The 12,987-nt window shown below is 40.8% G+C and overlaps 1 non-coding gene across 1 annotated transcript; it reads left to right on the forward strand.

Annotated features, from left to right (window-relative positions):
- Positions 1-11,099: 11,099 nt before the first annotated feature.
- LOC139182838 (small nucleolar RNA SNORA57) lies at positions 11,100-11,244 on the forward strand. Its single transcript, XR_011566406.1, has one exon. It is a non-coding gene; the product is annotated as a small nucleolar RNA SNORA57 (small nucleolar RNA).
- Positions 11,245-12,987: the final 1,743 nt, after the last annotated feature.

Below are 12,987 nucleotides of genomic sequence, written 5' to 3' on the forward strand. Positions count from 1 at the left end.
TGGGATTATCCAGGCAAGAACACTGGAGTGGGTTGCCATTTCCTTCTCCAATGCATGAAAGGGAAAAGGGAAAGTGACACGACTCTTAGCGACCCCATGGACTTCAGCCTACTAGACTCCTCCGTCCATGGGATTTTCCAGGCAAGAGTACTGGAGTGGGGTGCCAGTGCCTTCTCCATGGTCAAATAAAATAAAAAACTAAAAGATTAATACAATGAAATTTGTATGAACACTCTTAACTTCGATGTCATGAGTTAAATATGTTACAGATACCAGGTTTTCTTTTCACCACTGATCACACGCTCCAGTGCTGGTCTTCCACACTCCAGTGCTATCTGGAACCTTTTTGATCTTGTTAACAGCTTCATCAGACTGTCCTGTCAGGACTTTGCCCTGTGATACTGGATAGCATATTCTATCACAGAGTTGCTGGTCTTGTTTTTTCAAAGATACTGCAGACCTGAGGGTACTACCTAATTTTACAACTTGAATCTAGGCTCATTTATGTCTAAGAGAATCGTGGGAACGTGCACTAATTAATCATTAACTTTTGTCAGGTGTGTTGTAAGGGGGTGCTGTGGAACTGGCATAAGGCAAGGAAAGAATTGGCACTCTTTGAAAGAGTTAAATCCTTTCATGATAGACCAGAGACCTCATAGTAAAATGTTTCCGTGGGTACTAGGAACAAATTAATCAAACCCTGGGAAGGGGTTGTGGGAACCTTTTTTTTATAGCCAGTTAGTTAAAAGCACAGATAACCACTGGGATCTCTGATTTCTGTCTGCGGTAGAGGGTGTCCTGATGGGACTGAACCTTAACCAGTGGGATCGGATGCTATCTCCTGGTAGATAGTGTCAGAACTGAATTAAGTAGTAGGACACCCAGTTGGTAACTGAGAATTGATTGATGGGGGGGAGGGGGGGAAGAAAACCTACACACTGTAATTGGTATCAAAGTTGTAGTAAACAAACAAATAGGTGCAGGATTCAGGTGCCAAACCTAAAGAGGAAACAAGAACACTTCAATGAGATTACTGTTAGAATGTCTGCATCTAAGTTAAAAACTAAATTATGAGGCTGGTAAAACAACTTTAAAGTAAAAGAAAGTGGTTCAAATTTCCTGGTTTCATCTCCTTCTGTATTTAAGAAGTAAAGAGTACAATGGGGTTTATATGTGTCCTTTTGAATTATGATTTTCTCAGAGAATATGCCCAGTAGTGGGATTGCTATGTCATACAATAATTCTGTTTTTAGTTTTTTAAGGAACCTCCATGCTGTTCTCCACAGTCAGTTCAGTTCAGTCACTCAGTCGTGTCCGACTCTTTGCGGCCCCATGAACTGCAGCACACCAAGCTTCCCTGTCCATCACCAACTCTGGTAGCTGTATCAATTTACATTCCCAACAGTACAACACTGTTCCTTTTTCTCCATACCCTCTCCAGTATTTTTTATTTATAGATTTTTTTTGATGATGGCCATTCTGACCAGTGTAAAGTGATACCTCATTGTAGTTTTGATTTACATTTCTCTAATGATTAGTGATGTTGAGCATCTTTTCATGTGGCTCTTGGCCATTTATGTGTCTTCTTTGGACAGATGTCTATTTAGGTCTTCCATCCATTTTTTGATTGGTTTGTTTTCTTTGATTTTGAGCTCCATCAGTTCACTTCAGTCACTCAGTTGTGTCCAACACTCTGCGACCCCATGAACTGCAGCACACCAGGCCTCACTGTCCATCTCCAACTCCCAGAGTCTACCCAAACCCATGTCCATTGAGTCAGTGATGCCATCCAACCATCTCATCCTCTGTCATCCCCTTCTCCTCCTGCCTTCAATCTTTCCCACCATCAGGGTCTTTTCAAATGAGTCAGCTCTAAGCATCAGGTGGCCAAAGTATTGGAGTTTCAGCTTCAACATCAGTCCTACCAGTGAACACCCAGTACTGATCTTTAGGATGGACTAGTTGGATCTCCTTGCAGTCCAAGGGACTCTCAAGAGTCTTCTCCAACACCACAGTTCAAAAGCATCAATTCTTCTGTGCTCAGCTTTCTTTATAGTCCAACACTCACATCCATACATGACCACTGGAAAAACCATAGCCTTGACTAGATGGACCTTGTGGACAAAATAATGTCTCTGCTTTTCAATATGCTGTCTAGGTTGGTCATAACTTTCCTTCCAAGGAGTAAGTGTCATCTAATTTCATGGCTGCAGTCACGGTCTGCAGTGATTTTGGAGCCCAGAAAAATAAAGTCAGCCACTGTTTCCACTGTTTCCCTATCTATTTGCCATGAAGTGATGGGACTGCATGCCATGATCTTAGTTTTCTGAATGTTGAGCTTTAAGCCAACTTTTTCACTCTCCTCTTTCACTTTCATCAAGAGGCTCTTTAGTTCTTCACTTTCTGCCGTAAGGGTGGTGTCATCTGAGGTTATTGATATTTCTCCTGGCAATCTTGATTCCAGCTTGTACTTCCTCCAGCCCAGTGTTTCTCATGATGTACTCTGCGTATAAGTTAAATAAGCAAGGTGACAATATACAGCCTTGATTTACTCCTTTTCCTGGACTACGTACTCTGGTTCCTTTGGGAACCGGTGTGTTGTTCCATGTCCAGTTCTAACTATTGCTTCCTGTCCTGCATACAGGTTTCTCAAGAGGCAGGTCAGCTCAGTTGTTTGTATATTCTGGAGAATCCTTTGTCCATTGCTTCATTTGCAAATATTTTCTCCCATTCTGAAGGTTGTCTTTTTGGAGGGAAGTCCAAGAGGGAGGCAACATATGTAGACATATCACTGATCCACTTCATTGTACTGTAGAAACGAACACAATATTGTAAAGCAATTATATTCTAATTTTTTTTAAGAAGTAGAGGGTATAAACTGGAGAACAAATAGTTTTCTACTTGCTTTGCCCAACAAGACCTCCAAATAGCAGAAGTTACTTCAGAGAAGGAACTGTTTCTATTTGACAAAGAGAAAGGATAATTAACAGGGACCATCTGGAGAGAATCATGTATCTTGGTGGGCGTTTCTGGGAGTCTCTTTTTTTATCTTGTTCTTTTTTTTTAAGTACTTATTTACCTGCGTCGGGTCTTAGTTACAGCATGCAGGATGTGGTTCCCTGGCCAGGGACCAAACCCAGGCCTCCTGCATTGGGTGTGTGGAGTGGGAGAGCAGAATCTCGGCCACTGTACCCTCAGGGAAGTCCATGGGGAATCTTTAATGAGGGTTCCTCTAGACGCCAGACAAGCTGCTCACTACACTGCACCTGTTCCCAAAACCACACACATGAGGGAATTATCCTCATTCAGGAGCTGAGACACTTAGTATCAGGGCTTCTCTCTCTTCTGATAAACCTGGATCCCAAAGAAGGCTCCCAGGTAGACCATTTTTTTCTTAAAAAAACGTTCTTCATATTTGATCTGAAAATTTTCCCTTTTTAAATGCAACCCATCAAAATATGTTTTCTCTCCATTTTCTAGATTATTTCTATTTAAGCCTAAAATTGAATTTGTTTTAATAGTGGTATGTGAAGAATTCTGACAAATACATCCATTCATCACTTTCTTTAAAGCTTTTTCGTTTGTTTTCACAATATTTACTCCACATTTAACATTGCTCTGTTTTATGTTCTTAATCCCATGATTTTCAACTGTCTGTTTAACCTAAACCTCAGACTTGGGAACCATCTTTTCATATACTTGTACTTAATTGTTCATCCTGCCTAAATGTTTTGCATTTGACTGAACATGCCCAGTTCTTTTGACAATTTCTCATAGGTCTAATTTAGCCAAACTTTAATCAGTTCTGTTCTCTGAACACTCTCCAAGTTGTTTTGTTTTGTTTTGTTCCTACAGCCTGGCATGTAAAATTGAATATAGCTTGATCCAGCTGAAGCCTGGCCAGTGCCAAATCAAACAAAAATAATTGCTTTTATCTTTTTTTCTCATATATGTCTTAATATAGTCCTATTAAGTATTTCTCTCTCATTTCAGTACAGAGTCTCATTCACTTGACACCCATCTTAATCATCAGATCTCACTTGACTTTGTTTCATCTGTAGCTGTCTTAGCTGGTATTTCTATGTTTGTTGCAACTTAGTAAAAGTTAGCATTAAAAGTTAAATGTTAAATCCACAGAAGGATTCCTTGTATTTTTATTTCCAAGATTGTTCCATGAACATTTGGTATAAATGTGAATTACTTATCATTCACTACACTAAGGCTTGTATAATTCTGAATCTTTCTGTTACACAAACTGGAAAGGATTCAGATGGCTAGGTACCAGGAAAGGTTACTGAAAACTGCAGAAAGAACAAGCTGCTTTTGCTTTCTCCTGTCAGAGTTCATCTGTAAGCATTATAAACCAGTTTCAGCCAACTTAAGCAAAGGGGAAAGATACCAGTATTTTGAGTAGGCTGGAGAATCATGCTTAGAAACTAGCAAACATCATGAGTGCTCCAAAAAGCAAGACTCTCAGCCACGCTCTGAAGAAGAGCATTAGCATCCCCTTGAGATTGCTGTTTGGTTCTTCCCTAGTCCTTCAGCATTCTAAACCCTGTAGTTGCAGGAAAAATGGGGTGCGAGAGGGTAGTCACACCCCAGGTCTCAGGTGAATTGCTGGGATGGGCCACCAAGTGAGGATCCTTGGCTTTACTCAAGGAAGAATTCAAAAGACAGCCACAGTAAAGTGAAAGCAGTTTTATTTAGAGAGTACATATGCCATAGACAAAGTGCAGTCCATCTCAGAAGACAGAGTTACCCCAAAATATGGGGTGGTTGGTTAATCTCATAGGCTAAGACGTAAGAGTATATTCCACCTATTTGGGGGAAGAGATGGGGATTTCCAGGAACTGGCTCACCACCCACTTTTTTGACAGTCAGCCTCAGAACAGTCCTATGGCCGGTGAGTGTGTCTTTAGCCTGCTAAATGTATTATAGTGAGTCTCAAGGTCTACTGAAGTCAGCTTTTCTACCATCTTGGGCCTAATTGGTTCTAACTACCTTATGTCTTATCCTTAATGGATATATAGTTTAAAGATTATGTCCTACTCCCTGTTTTATTGGGCCCTGATCTTAGACACTGTGAGGATCCTAAAAGCAACAAGACTCAACCAGTGCCCTTTAGGACATTACAGACTAGAGAGGAGAGAAAGATACACAAATAGTGAAGTATAAAACCAAGTGTTTAACTTGATTTATGAAAAGTATAATGTGCTAAAATTGAAGTCTTGGAAGGTCCTGGACACAGCTTTCACACCCTCTACCCGCAGAATCAAGGCACGTCATCCTTCCAGAATATCAGTATGTTCACCACAGGAAACTCCACTGAGCCTTAGTTTCCAGAGTTTTTACTACATTTTCATTATTTAGGAACTAACATTGGTCATATGATTGAACTCTATCTCCAGCCTTCCTTCCTTTTCTGAAGGTCTAGGTGACTCAAAGCTCAACCCTCTTAACACTTGGTTGGTCTTTCTGGTAACTAAGCCCCATCCTGAGCCATGTCATTAGATAAAATCAGTGTGATCCAAGACGCTTATGAATAACACAGATACTCTTATCATTCAGAAAATTCCCCTAGAGGCCAAGTGACAGGAACTCAGAACAAAGACCAGAGAAATTCTTTATTATTACAACAGAGTAGAATGAGAAAACAGATATTTTTTTGTAATAGTGAGTTAGCCAGTGGCAAGTTAAATAGCATGATTGCAGGGTTTTACTTAACCCCTAAGAAGTTGTATAATGGTCAAGTTACTTTCCCCTTAACTTCATATGATCTCTGTAGCCCTTATGCTAGTAATTACATCCCTCACTTCTGTCTACAGAGATGAGAGAACTGAATGTGCCTTCATTTAGCTGATCATCACTTTTCACAGTGAAGTAGAGATGTGTGATATTCCTCATGCTAGTACTATTATTTTTAACATATTAGGACACCGCTTCATTCATCCTTTAACTCTTGCCATTCTTCAAAAAAAAATTTTTTTTTAATCTTTGGGTGATGATATACATTTGTTATTTGTTGAAGACATAATCTAAGACTCACTTTCTTCACATTTTTTCATCCTTCCTTTTTTCTTTTTCCCCTTTCCATGGACCTGTTTATCCAACTTTAGTACCAGCAATCAGTCTAGTGTTATAATTCTCTTTGGAAGTTAAGATTGATCTGTGCCAGTTATGATGCTTTCAGCTACAAGTGATCTGGTTAAACGCCAATTGGTCTAAACCATAAGAAATTTTATTGGCTAACATGAGTTTCCTGGAGCTGGGAGTTTGGCTAGCATCTATAAATCTCATGGGCTGTAAGGACAAGAGGTAGGTATTTGAACAAAGGAGCAGTTAGGAAGGAGAAGGAACAAAATGGACATTGGGTGGGCAGCTAATATTATTCGTTATACCTGAAATATTGAACTGACAAACTGATAGATAATAACAAAAACAGCATTTATATTGTATAGTATTTAAATTTATGTAGTACTTAAAAGGTGGATACTTTTATTGTTCTTCCTGGCAGGTTAAGACTCAGTGTTTTCACTGTGATAGCTGGGATTCAATCCCTGTTTGGGGAACTAAGAGCCTGCAAGCTGCAAGGCATGGCCAAAAACAAAACAACATAATTCACCATTTTTTTCACTTCCCACCCCCTACCTCTGGCAACCGCCAGTCTGTTCTCTGTGTCTATACACTTGGCTTCGTATGCAATTCCACATTTAAGAGAGATCATACAGTATTTGTCTTTCTCTGACTTTTTCACTTAGCATGATACCCTTGAGCTTGTAAATGGTAAGATTTCATTCTTTTATGGCTGAATAATATTCCATTGTGTATGTGTGTATATGTATATATCACAGTTCTTAATCCATTCATCCATCAGTGGACACTTGGGTTGTTTCCACATCTCGGTTGCTGTAACAAAAGGCTGTCTTGATTGGGGTGCATTCATCTTTTTCAATTAATGAATAAATAAATGGCAACCCACTCCAGTGTTCTTGCCTGGAGAATCCCAGGGACAGGGGCACCTGGTGGGCTGCCGTCTCTGGGGTCGCACAGAGTCGGACATGACTGAAGCGACTTAGCAGCAGCAGCAGCAGCAGCAGCAGCAGAATTGTTAGAGGAAACACAATGATTAAAACTGCCCACCCTGTCCAGGCACCATAGTAACAATTTGTGTGAGTTATTTTACAACAGGAGGGCCTGGTAAGGAACACGGCACTAACAAGCCACCACCGACTGGAAGAAATTTGAGAAAGGTCAAAAGGAAATGCCATGTGGCCATGTGTCCTGAGTCCTACCACCTCCACAAATCCTTCTTGTTGGCACCCATCTTGGCTGAGCAGTGCATGCCCACCCCTTCACCACAGAACCCGAGATTGCAAGCCACCTGACAGAGCAGTCTCCCTGGGTTCCCTTACCCTCCTGCCCTCTGCCCAGGCGCCCCTTCCCAATAAAGCATCATGCTTTGTCAGCATGTGTGTCTCCTCAGACAGTTCATTTCTGAGTGTTAGACAAGTGCCCACTCGGGCCCTGGAAAGGGTCCCCCTGATTGCAACAGAATTTCTGGATCATATGGTAGTTTTATTCTCAATTTTTTAAGGAATCTAAGTACTGTTTCCCATAGTGATTGCACCAATTGACATTTCCACCAACAATGCAGAAGGGTTCCCTTGCTCTGCATCCTTTTCAACACTTACTTCTAGTCTTTTTGATAACAGCCACTCTAACAGATATGAGGCGATATCTCACTGTGATTTTGATTTGCATTTTCCTGAAGATTAATGACATAGAGCGTCTTTTCATGTACCTGCTAACCAGTTATCTGTATGTCTTTGGGGAAAAGCTTGTGCTATCTTCTGTGCTGTGCTGTGCTTAGTCACTCAGTCATGTCCAACTCTTGTGACCCCATGAACTGTAGCCCACCAGGCTCCTCTGTCCATGGGGGAATTCTCCAGACAAGAATACTGGAGTGAGTTGTCATGCCCTCCTCCAGGGGATCTTCCCAACCCAGGGATCGAACACAGGTCTCTGCATTGCAGGCAGACCCTTTACCATCTGAGCCACCAGGGAAGCCCAGGAATATTGGAGTGGGTAGCCTATCCCTTCTCCATGGGATCTTCCTGACCCAGGAATTGAACTGGGGTCTCCGGCATTGCAGACGAATTCTTTACCAGCTGAGCTTCCAGGGAAGCCTATTCAGGGAAAACTGTTCTATGCAGTTTTTAATCTGATTATTTGTTTTCTGATATTGAATTATATGAGTTCATTATATTTTTAGATATTAACCACTTATCAGGTATATGATTCACAAATATTTTCTCCCGTTTGAGTAGATTGCCTTTTCATTTTATTGATGGTTTCCTTTGCTGTGCAGAAGTTTTTTAATTTGATATAGCCCCACTTGTTTATTTTTGCTTTTGTTGCTTTTGATGTCTATTATTCTTATTCTACAGATGATGAAATTAAGAGAGCTTAAGTGACTTGCAATGATATTGCAGAAAGATGAATTACCTACTACATGTGTGTGCTTAGTCACGCAATCATGTCCAGGTCTCCCACATTGCAGGCAGGTTCTTTACCACCTGAGCCACCAGAGAAGCCCATCACAGTAATTTTATCAACACAGTCCAATTATTTGGTGGTGATGGGATATGAAACTCAGAGTAAATTGTTGTTTGATTTTGTGTCTTGCATATTAGATCCTCTCAAAAGTAGTAAGTTTTATTTTAAGGAATAATTCAAGTAATTTATTAAGGATATATAATATGACAATAGCCAAAAGGTGGAAACAACCTAAGTTTTTATTGATAAATGAACAAAATGTGGTATATCCATAGAGGTGAATATTTTAACCTTAAAAAGTTCTGATACATACTACAACATGAGTAAAGCTTGGAAACTTTATGCTAACTGAAGTAAGGCAGACACAGAAGGCAAATATTGTATGACTGCACTTATTTAAGGTGCCTGGATTAGTCAGATTCATAGAGATGAAAAGTAGAATGGTGTTTACCAAGCGGCTGGGGGATGGGGTTGTTGTTGTTTACTTGGTAAGTCGTGTCCAACTCTTTGCCATCTATGGACTGTAGCCCTCCAGGCTCTTCTATCCATGGGATTTTCCCAGCAAGAATACTGGAATGGATTGCCATTTCCTTAACCAGGGGATCTTTCTGACTCAGGGGTCGAGCCTGTGAACCCACATCTCCTGCATTGGCGGGTGGATTCTTTATCATTGAGCCATTAGGGAAGCCCAGGGAATGAGGTAATGGGTGCTGCTAAGCTGCTAAGTCGCTTCAGTCGTGTCCGACTCTGCACGACCCCGTAGACAGCAGCCCACAAGGCTCCCCCGTCCCTGGGATTCTCCAGGCAAGGACACTGGAGTGGGTTGCCCTTGCCTTCTCCAATGCAGGAAAGTGAAAAGTGAAAGTGAAGTCGCTGAGTCTTGTCCGACTCTTGGTGACCCCATGGACTGCGGCCCACCAGGCTCCTGCATCCATGGGATTTTCCAGGCAAGAGTACTGGAGTGGGGTGCCATTACCTTCTCCAGAGGTAATGGGTAGTTATTGTTTAATCGGTACAGAGTTTCAGTTTATGATGATAAAAAAGTGATGATGAAATCTTTTTTAAGTTCCCTGATTTAATATTCACAACAGCCCTGTGATGTAGACACTATTATTATCTTCATTCTATGCATAAAGAAATTAAGGCACAAACTGGGTTAAGTAGTTTGACCAAGATAATGCAATTGGTAAATGTCAGAGCTTAGGCAGTTGACTTCAGAAGCTATGTTGTATTAGTTAATTTTATTACATTCCTTGAGGGAATTTCAGATGCTTTACGGGGCTGAAAATGGAGGAACTCCTGCCCTAACAACCAATAGTTTTCTATTTATTCAGTTTCATGTCCAGTACCTGAATAGGGAAGATGAATTCATAGAGTTGTTGATTATTTGATTTTTGCATTACAGAATCTTAATTTGGAAGAGACTTTTTGACTTTTCCAGACATTGGACTTTTCATGTACAATTAAATTTTCAAGATAATTTTGGAGACTAACACGGAGTTTTTTACTTTCATTTTTACTCAGGTAAGTACAATGAAAACATGAAGCTATCATTCATTACCACTATTAACAAAAAGGATATCTTAACACCAAAATAAATAGGAAGGTCGTAAAGACACCGTAGGACTTCCTCGGTGGTTCAGATGGTAAAGCGTTTGTCTACAATGCGGGAGACCTGGGTTTGATCCCTGGGTCAGGAAGATTCCCTGGAGAAGGAAATGGCAACCCACTCCAGTACTCTTGCCTAGAAAATCCCATGGATGGAGGAGCCTGGTGCAGGCTACTGCCCATGAGGTCGCAAAGAATTGGACACGACTGAGCGACTTTACTAAAGACAGAAAAGGAATCCAATTCAGTTGGATGAATTTACCTTTATGAAAATGACGCTTGCTACTTGTTTCTTATTTCACTGAATGTACCTGTGGTTAGTGTAAACCTTGACATAGAGAAGCAACATTCTGAGAAAGAACAAATGAATATTTGGTCTCAGTCAACCACCTCCCACCAATATCCAATTGCTTGGATTCTATCACATTATACCAAGTGGCAGGGAGCCTCTGATGGCTCACTTGGAAGAATGTGGTTTTTCTAAAGTATGTTTTAATGACCGTCTTCATTGGGCTATTTGAAAATCTATAGGGGCCTGCAGATCTTACCTACCTTTAGTGCGAGGGTAGCACTTGCTGTAGCAGATTACTTTGGACATTTAACCTTTTATAGCTTATGCCATGAAATTTCTCTAAATACCTATTTTGAGTATAAAATACAAGGTGATTTTATGGATTTTAAATCTTGTTTGTCCTTGATTCCCATCTAGGTAGGCCACCAACTGTGATCTCTAACAGGAAAACGGATAGATCTGAAATTATTATTTATTTATGTTGCCCTCTATATAGACACATTAAGAAACAATTTGTCTCTCATTCTCTTAAAGAGACAAAAATATATGTTTGTTTGTTTGTTTTTAAAAACTGAGTGAGTGTGGCCAAGTAAACGTGGGGGTTGGGCTGGGGATCTCAGGGAGGGAGACGGTGCCTGTGGACCCTCCTTTTCTTGGCGGGGGCCGGGCGCGCAGTCCTGATCTGCATAAGGTACAGATGAGGGATGGGCTCTGGCCCCCTCGGAGTCATGTCTTCAGTAACAGAGGCCACAAGTCTACTGGTTCTATCCTCAAGCGCTGGGACACAGAGGGAAAAAAAGATGGGGGTGGGGGCGGAGAAAAAAAAAGAAAAAGAGAAAGGAAAAAAGAAAAAGGAAGAAAAAAAGAAAAAAAAATCACAGTAGCTGTTGAGATGTGTGCTAGCTTGATGAACTTGTGCTGAATATGGAAATACTCTTCCAGGCCAAGGAAATCTCAAAGAAAATGATCACCTTAACAAGGTAATTTTAAAGTTGCAGCACATTTGAATTTCCTCAGGTATCACCAGTCTAAAAGCCCAAAAGGAGAATAACATCAATAGCAATAATTCAGATTCCACTGACTCGTCCCCACTGGTTCACAAACAGACTTCATATTTGTTTCTAGGAAGTCCCAGGGTGTGTTTGAGAAGTGCCCTAACAATTCTGTGAAGCTTTCCTGTGGTCTCCATCAAAAGGCAGTGCGGCTTCTGCCCAGCCAGGGGCTTCGGCAAAACCTGCTCACTGAGGTGAGCCTCAGTGGTGGATACACTATAGGCTTGCGCCGAAGTTCCCACTGCATATGGAAAACGTGTCATTTCTGTATAATTGCAGCTCTAGCTCTAGATAATCAACCTATGTGCTTATTTTTAATTTGAGGCTTATTTTTATTTTAGAAAAACCTCTTTGATTAGTAATGACAGGAAATATATGAATATTTTATTTTGAATTAAGCATTTGAATTCACCCACTCCTTCAGTGTATATTTATTGAGCACTAGTATGTGTTCTACATGCTAGGGATAAATGATAAACTAAGCTCCTGCCCTCATGGAAAGTTAGCATTGAGTTCATGATGCCAGCTCATTTCTGCAAATATAACATCTTGATTTCCATCAAGTTTTCTGAGATTCTGATTTAAAGAGTTTCTACCTTCAGTAGCACAAATCATTTGAGTGGGAGAGGGGCCAGTTATGTGTTTTCTCTTTTATAACTGAAGGAGCTGTAAAAAGAGGAGGAGAGGTATGAGGGTAAAAATAAAAAATGTTGCAGTTTTGCTGGATTTCAGATTGGGTCTCTCTGTTTGATTGATGCCCTTTACACTCCATGCAGCTTCTTGCCTAGACCTTCCCCAGGACGGGACAACTTAAACACTATAGACTAATTTGGACTTCCCTGATAGCTCAGTTGGTAAAGAGTCCGCCAGCAATGCAGGAGGACCCAGTTTGATTCTTGGGTCAAGAAGATACCCTGGAGAAGGGAAAGGTTACCCACTCCTGTATTCTGGCCAAGAGAATTCCAGGGACTGTATAGTCCATGGGGTTGCAGAATTGCACGACTGAGCGACTTTCACTTCCATAATTTACTTTCTAATGCATTTTATGGCATTTGGAAGCCCTCCAGTGGCCATATACTATACTTGAAAAAAAATTTTTTTGCTATTCTGAAGTATTTAGGTGTGAAGTGTACTCATGTTTCCAGCTTCCCAGGTGACACAGTTGGTAAAGAATCTGCCTGCCATGCAGGAGACTCAAGAGATGTAGGCTTGATCCCTGGGTTGGGAAGATCCCCTGGAGTAGGAAATGGCAACCCACTTTAGTATTCTTGCCTGGGAAATTCCATGGATAGAGGAGCCTGGCGGGCTATAGTCCATGGGGTCACAAAGAGTCAGACAGGGCATGACTGAGCATGCATGCACTGTACTCATGCTTACAACTTACTTTGAAATGTATCGAAAAATAAGATGGATTAATGTATGATAGAGAGATGTATAGATGGTTAGATGTGTGGTAAAACAAATACAACTGTTAATTTT

Source organism: Bos indicus, chromosome 4 (genome assembly GCF_029378745.1).
Source record: "Bos indicus isolate NIAB-ARS_2022 breed Sahiwal x Tharparkar chromosome 4, NIAB-ARS_B.indTharparkar_mat_pri_1.0, whole genome shotgun sequence".
NCBI classification, from domain to species: domain Eukaryota; kingdom Metazoa; phylum Chordata; class Mammalia; order Artiodactyla; family Bovidae; genus Bos; species Bos indicus.